This window comes from Oryzias latipes, chromosome 14 (assembly GCF_053564925.1).
Source record: "Oryzias latipes strain Hd-rR chromosome 14, Olatipes_Hd-rR_3.1".
Taxonomy (NCBI): domain Eukaryota; kingdom Metazoa; phylum Chordata; class Actinopteri; order Beloniformes; family Adrianichthyidae; genus Oryzias; species Oryzias latipes.
Window position 1 is genome coordinate 8,306,413 of NC_136250.1, and position 7,755 is coordinate 8,314,167.

Here is a 7,755-nt window from a genome sequence, read left to right on the forward strand (position 1 = left end):
TTAACGGCTTTGGTAAGACATTTAAGAGAAATGACTTAGACATGAAAGAGACATCAGACAGACAATGATGAGATCTCTTTTAGGACTCATTCTTCTCAGATTTGTCTCATGAGCGTCTTAGGTTCGTCTCTCCCACTTCTTAATTATTGCTCAAACCGTTGTCTCAACTCAACCTCATTTGTCTCAGTGATGTCTTTTCTCATTATAGCTTAACTCTTGCTCCTAAGGGACCCTTAGGAGCAAGAGTTAAGAAGCAAATGATCACAGAATTATACGAATATGAGACGCTCAAACTGATCTCAAGAGATGAGATCAAGCAACATATGAGCAACAGGTTTTTCCTATGGGAAGGAAGGTTGGGCTTTTGCCTTTAAAGTTTTAATCTTAATTTTTTAAAGTCAATTGTCCAAAAGTGGGAGAGCAAGCAGAACGTCACAAACTTTGTGCACAATTTAAGAAGGGTCTTGATATTTTTAAATATGGCTGCATTAGGAACTAAAAGAAAATTTTGAACACCTTGGATATAGAACAAAAACTATACAAAGTTTAAATTTAGTATTAAAAAAAGGATCTAGGCAAAACACAAAAATATAGGAATACAAGATATTATGCATCAATAAGCATAAAACTAGTTATGACAAAAAACCCAAGCTGAACACTCTGATATTATGTAGTCATTAATATATACATAAATTATATTATTAATATTGTTGTATATATTTATTAAGAATAACAAAACTAAGAATGTTAAACTATAATTATTATATTATTTGGTATGGGGGGGGGAGGCGTCCGGCTAAATTGCTACACCCAAGAGATTCAGGACCAGGGAAAGGGCACCACACAGAAAACCCAAGCAACTATTGCTTTTTGAACTGTAATAATGATTTAATAGAACAAAACATGCAGCACCAATACGACAAAGCCAGAATTGTTAAAACAGAATCAACTAAAACCCAACGTTTAAAAGGTAGTAAAAACAGTTAAAAACTATCAAAGGGGAACCTCATAAAAACATTGTTCAAAAAATAAAAATAAATAGTCCATGAAACACCGGGGAGACAGGTCCTGCAGGCAGCCACAGTCTTGTCTTTGTTCGTCTATTCCACCTCTTGTCCACCCTTTACAGGCGCAGTGGGTTGTTCCTCCAAACATCCACCTGCAAAGTAAAGGTAGGTCCTGCGAGTATATTAGTTGTTAGGGGTAGACTGGCCTGGCTACATGCCGAGTGACAGTGCCACTGGAAGGGAAGAGGATACTCACACACCGGCAGGGCTCCTCACCCTGCCTATGAGTGTTTGTCGCGTTGTGGCACCCTTGTCCTGGAGAAGACTCTCACACTGACTGCTGTTCCAGCCACACCACTTGCTCCAGTGCCATCTCCCTCAACAGCTTCCAGCTGCTCTCTCTGTCTTCTCCTACTGCTTGTACAGCTTTATGGGTGGGGCCATCAACTTACTGATTGAACACACCTGGGTGTCCAATTTGGGACTCAGTCTCCATTGGGGTGAAACAACACAAAACACAAAAAAAAACAACTCCAACACAAAAGCATGCAAACAAAAATCAGAGAAGTCTTCCTCCATCAAAACAAACTTCAACACAAAAGCATGCAAACAAAAATGACAGGAAAAGGTTTCACCACACAACATAGAGATTGTTTTTTTTTATTTTTTTATCAACAACGAGAGCCCAATTATTAATAAGCTAAGTTTCTGCCTGCTCTCTTTAAAACAAGTGTCCGTATTTTTATATTTTTACTTGTTGCTTTCTTTATTTTTGGAACATTTGACTTAACCAACACGATTTATGAGTAACCAAAGCTGATAGACAGTGTTTGGGTTAAATAATAACTGGTGACGGTTGAAGGTTTGTTTTAGCCTATTAAAGACTGAGAAAAACATTAAATACTGGTGTGTGAATGTGTGTGCCTGGATTTTTACCCCTAGATGCTGTTTGTTTACGTGCAGCTGCTGTGATTCATCTGCTCCTGAGCGGTGCTGTGTTTGCTGTGTTCTGTTCCATTGTAATTTTTGTCTGACCCTCTTGACATATGTCTGGTGTGTCCCGTTTTAGTATACACAAGTGTGTTATGAGAAATAAAATAGGTTTCCATATTTTTTACTCTTTTTCTTTTTTTTTTACATGAACTTTTACTCAAAAACTTCAACAAACATGCTAAATTTTCCAAAAGGTGTTGATATTAAACCATTGTTTCCAAGTCTATTCTGTCTACACTGTCATGCTTGGCTAGGAGGAGAACAGACCCAAGTGCTGAAACACAGAATGACAAACACAGGGGATGGCGAGAAAAGATTTATTCAAAGTCTTTGGTGGCTATTCGGCAGGCAGCAGAGAAGTCACCGAAGATGGAGTCACGAGGCGTTGAGAAGAAGGTAAGTTTCTTCGGCGGTAATGTTGAGAGGCGGGGTAAAGGTAAGCGGAGCTTGGTGTAGGAAGAACGGGCTTGACGTGGTTGGAGGATGAAGTCAGAGCGTGGTAATAACTTGGAGCAGGGAGATGATCTTAAGGATGAGGATCTTGTAACTGGACCCAGGTCGGCACTTGTGGATGAAAGTTTTCTGTAGACAGATCGAGAGCTTGAATTAGTCAAGAGCAAAAAGATTTCGTTCGACCACATATACACCATAGCGGACAACGAACTGGCGATGAATACTGGACTGCAGCCTTTTTAAATACAGGAGCAGGTGATGAGGTAAATGCCGACAGCTGGGTCCAATATGGAGTTGAAGCAGAGAAGGGAGGGGGGAGGAGAGGACTCCCGGAGGCACCATGACAGTACCCCCCCTCAACGACCACCTCCAGGTGGTCCAGGACGACGGTCAGGATGGACCTGGTAGAACTTATTGATGAGGAAGGGGTCGAGAATAAGCGAGCGGGACCAGGAGCACTCCTCGTGCCCATAACCTTCCCAATCCACCAAAAACTGGAAACCCCGACCTCGCCGCCGGATATCCAGAATCCGACTGGCCATGAAGGCGGGTGCGTCGTCAATGATACGGGCGGGGCAGCAGAAGGCGGAAAAAAAGAACTGTCATTGACCGGCTTGATCTGGGACTGGAACGATGCGTGAATCTTGAGGGCCGCGGGTAAGTAGAGCTGGGTATCGTTAAGGTTTTAATGGTACTTCTACTCTTATTTATACTGCTTATCGATCCAGTATTTTAACGATACTCTTATCGATACTTTTTGAGGACGAAAAAAATTAAATAAATAACAAATTAAGAACATAGTGTTTTATTTCCTCATTATGCAACATTGTTTTTTTTAACAAAACATTTTACTTTATACATTTTTCCAACTTGAAAAGTTAAATACATGAAAAAATAAGTTATTTAAAGAAAAACAAACCGCAATGTTTTGACATATAGCTGTCATGATGTAAATATAGAACAAATTATATAAATGTTTGAGTTCATAAGATCATCCCAGAGAAAGTCTCTGCTTCAACCCCCGCAGTGAAAGCTGCGTCTTAATCTGACGCCCATGTTTCAATCTCTCTGACAGAGTTTGAAGCCAAAGCCCCTCTCTCTCCCCTCTCTACCTGCTTTTCCTCTCTATCTGTTCATTTGTTCATATCCTCTGCAGCAGCGAGTCGTTTTTTCCCGCGCCCCTCCAGTGTATTCTACACAGAGAGCGCAAAATGGGTCATAATAGCAGCAGGTTGACACGATAGTCGGGGCGCTCCAGCGCAGATTTAATTAATTTTATGTGCGCGCCGCGTACTGTCTGAACTACAGCCCCGCCCCCTGTTCACACAAATAGCCAGAACAGACCTCTCCTCTTCAGCGAGAATAGCGAAATTAATATCATCATTAATTAACGGAAAGTTGACTGACTTGACTATACAGGTGGCGGGAATAATTGGAGTATCAGTGTTGTTTTCGTTAGTACAGTATTTACGAGACAGGGCGTCGGGTTTGATGTTACAGCTCCCGGGTCCAAGAGTAATGGTGAAATCGAACCGATCAAAAAATAAACACCAACGAGCTTGACGAGAGTTTAGTCATTTGGCGGATCGTAAATAAATCAAATTTTTATGGTATGTCCAAACAATAAAAGGGTGAGTAGCTCCCACCAGCCAATGGCGCCATTCTTCCAGCGCGAGTTTAATGGCTAATAGTTCACGATTTCCAATATCTGGCCAACCCTTCTTCCTTCTGCGAGAGAACAGCACCAACACCAGAATCAGATGCATCAACCTCCACAACGAACTGACGGGAGAGATCAGGTTGAATAAGTATGGGGGCTGAAACAAATAGACCTTTAAGTTTGTCAAATGCTTCTTGAGCAGCAGTGTCCCGACAAAAGGATTTTAAGGCAGAGGTGAGTTTGGTGAGAGGAGAAGCGATTTGACTGTAATTGCGCATAAAGCGCCCGTAGAAATTGGCAAATCCCCAAAACTGTTGAAGCTTCTTTCTATTGTTAGGTGCTTCCCAGTTGATGACAGCTTCGATTTTAGTAGGGTCTGGCCAAATACTACCGCCCTCTAGTATTTAACCCAGAAAGGCAATAGTTGAAACACACTTCTAGGCTTTGACAAAAAGCCTATTTTCCAAAAGGCACGACGGACATGGATCTTATGTTGGTCAGGATCAGGAGAGTAAATGAGTATGTCGTCAAGATACACAAAGACGAAGCAATTTAGAAAATCCCGAAGGACATCATTGACTAAACGTTAAAAGACAGCCGGAGCGTTGGTTAAACCAAAGGGCATGGCGAGGTACTCATAATGTCCTAGGGGGGTGTTAAACCCGGTTTTCCATTCATCCTCTTCCTTGATACAGATGACATAATAAGCATTACAAAGGTCGAGTTTGGAAAAAACACGAGCCACTTGGACTGAATCAAAAACTGAATCTAGTAGCGGCAAAGAGTATTTATCTTTTATAGTGATTTGATTGAGTTCCTGATAGTCCACACAAGGACATAGTGTTTTGTCTTTTTTCTCGACAAAGAAAAATCCAGCCCCGACAGGAGAGGAAGACGGACGGATGTGACAGTTTGTGAGAGCTTCCTGAATATACTTTTACATCGCCTCCTTTTCGGGTACAGACAAGTTAAATAGTCTGCCCTTAGATAAACCAGCCCCCGCAAGAAGTTTGATAGAGCAGTCGTAGGGTCTATGGGGTGAATACGGCTCGAAGATCGTGATAACAGGTGGGAACCTTCGACAAGTCTACCTCTTCCTAGTGGTAGGAAGAGGAAGCAACAGTGGGAACAGCAGACTGGAGACATTTAGCCATACAGAAAAAACTCAATTTATCTAATTGTGGGTTGTGTAATTTAAGCCAGGGGAAGCCCAAAACGATGGGGGTCTGAGGAGTATTTGTGATGAATAATTGTAAATGTTCATGGTGTTCATGGTGTAACGGAAGTAATAAGGTGGATAGATCTGGTGGGATGAGTGATCCAGGAAAGAAGTTGGCCACCCAGCCCAGCAGCTTTAACCGGGGTTTCCAATGGCTCGGTAGGAATGGACAGTCGATTGACCAGGTCTTGATCGATGAAACTTTGCTCGGCTCCTGAATCCACCAGGGCTTGCAGCTTGTGAACTTCAGTCTGTAGGTTTAATTTGACAGGTAAAAACGGAAAATTCTTCTGAGAAGAATTATTTTCCTTACCCCCCCCCGCGACCTGCCCTTTAACGGGGGGGTTCTGCAGTTTAAACGAAGTGGGCATTGTGAGACAAAATGATCCTCGTTTCCGCAGTAAAAACAAGCCCGTTCTTCCCTCCTCTTCTGACCCTCCTCTGTAGTCAATTTGGAGTGGCCGATTTGAATGGGTTCCTCCGGAACTTTCTGGGAGGTGTCTTGTACTGACGTGGAGGGAAGAATGTTAGGCAAGGCTGAAAAATCTTTGTAGTTGGTTGATGGCTTACGTAAGGTGTATGTCTTTTCCATTTGTCGTTCCTTTAAGCGAGCATCTGAACGAAGAGCTGCAGAAACTAATTCTACAAAAGTCTGAGCTTCGGGTTGAGAGCAGAAACAATCCTTAATGACTTAGTTTAGCGACTGATAGAAAATCCCCTTTAGTGCTTTGTCCGGCCATCCAGCTTCTACAACTAGGATGCAGAAGTCTATGACGTGGTCACTTATTATCTCAAGCTCAGTAATTTCCGTGTGGCTTCATCCTCGTGGCGTGGCTGATCAAAAACAAGTTTAAATTCTTCAAGGAATCTGTTAAATGATAAATGACAAATGGGGTTGGAAGTTAAGCAATGAGTCCATTGCATAGCTTTGTTACGTAAGGAGTTCACTATTAGAGTTATCTTGCTATGATCTGACTGACAATATTTGGGTGCTTGTTTAAAGATTAGTTGTCATTGTAACAAAAATCCTCCACAGTTCTCCACTTATCCGTGGAATGGTTCCGGTTGTAAGCGGAAGTTCTCTGATGACGAAGCGGATGCTGCCACCGCCATGTTTCCTGGGTGCAGAAGTGGAGAGGTACTCACAGGAGTTGCTGTCAAGTGACTTGTTAGATCCATTAATCCCTGGGAGATGTTATCCATACGTCGGAACAAATCTTGCTGAGCCAAAGCCATCTGTTAAACTGCGTCAGCCTGATTATCCAAGAGAACACCTTGTTGGGAAACGGCGAAGCGTAGTCCTTCCGGGTCAGCTGGGTCAGGTGTATGGCCAGTTCGTTGCTTGGCTAGGATGAGAACAGACCCAAGTGCTGAAACCCAGAATGACAAACACAGGAGATGGTGAGAAAGGATTTATTCAAAGTCTTTGGTGGCTGATCGGCAGGCAGCGGAGACGTTACAGAAGATGGAGTCGTGAGGCGTTGAGAATGGCACCATTTATGAAGTGGCAGAGTCAAATATTGACAGCAATATTTTGGGTTATTTTGCCTGTTTTAGGAGAAAAATATAGGTTTCATTTTTTAAATGCATATTTTTACCTTTTATTCATGCATTTATAAATTTACATTTACTACTAAGTAATTAGTTTGCAAGCTAAATATTTAATGTAAAGTTGTTTATTTTTACATTTATAGATTTGTTTTACAACCTAAATGTTTAGTTTGTATACTAAATACTTAATTTTATAAAATTAAACATTTAGTTTGCAAATTAAATATTTAGATCTGACTTAAATCTTTATTTTCCAAACTCAACATTTAAGCTTCATAAGGAAATATTTGTTTGTTAAATAAAAATGTAAGTCCAAATTAAAATGTTAACTCTTCAAGTAAATATCTAGTTTGGAGCTAAGTGTTTAACATCAAACTAAATATTTAGCTAACATTCAAATTAACTTGCAGATATGCGGAAATGGACTACCAAAATAAAAGCTGGATTTTCTCTGAGATTATTCTCACCAGAGTCGTTGTCCATGCATGTCCTTGTGCTATACTGATTCAAGACATGTCCAACCAGCTGGCAAAATATTGGACAAGCTGTTTTAACGTCTATGCTTTTGTTAATAGGCTTCTGCTCAAGACACCACTACACTTTTGAGACCTATAAGCAATAAGGAAATATATGTTTTATTTTGACAAAGTAAAGCACCGATATAAAAAACAAATCCTCCCTAAATCAAATGTGTGCTGAAGTTCCTAGCTCTTAAAGAGTGCAAAGTTTGTTGGGGATTTGAAGCTTTTCTGATTTATTTTCACTGAGACTAAGACCGCTTAACTTACAAATGTCCAGATTGTTCTTATGATTTGGTTTGTTTCCTTCAATTGCTTTCTTTGCTGTTGGTTCTTGTTTTATTCTGTTTTCTG

General features: G+C 41.0%; 1 long non-coding RNA gene across 2 annotated transcripts; it reads right to left on the reverse strand.

Annotated features, from left to right (window-relative positions):
* Nucleotides 1-867: 867 nt before the first annotated feature.
* Nucleotides 868-6,914, reverse strand: LOC144983754 (uncharacterized). Of its 2 annotated transcripts, XR_013647553.1 has the most exons (3): nucleotides 6,479-6,894; nucleotides 1,264-2,582; nucleotides 868-1,159 (listed from the first exon to the last, which is right to left on the reverse strand). It is a non-coding gene; the product is annotated as an uncharacterized LOC144983754 (long non-coding RNA). The 2 variants fall into 2 exon arrangements; XR_013647552.1 differs by having other exon boundaries at nucleotides 1,264-6,914.
* Between the last annotated feature and the right edge of the window lie 841 nt (nucleotides 6,915-7,755).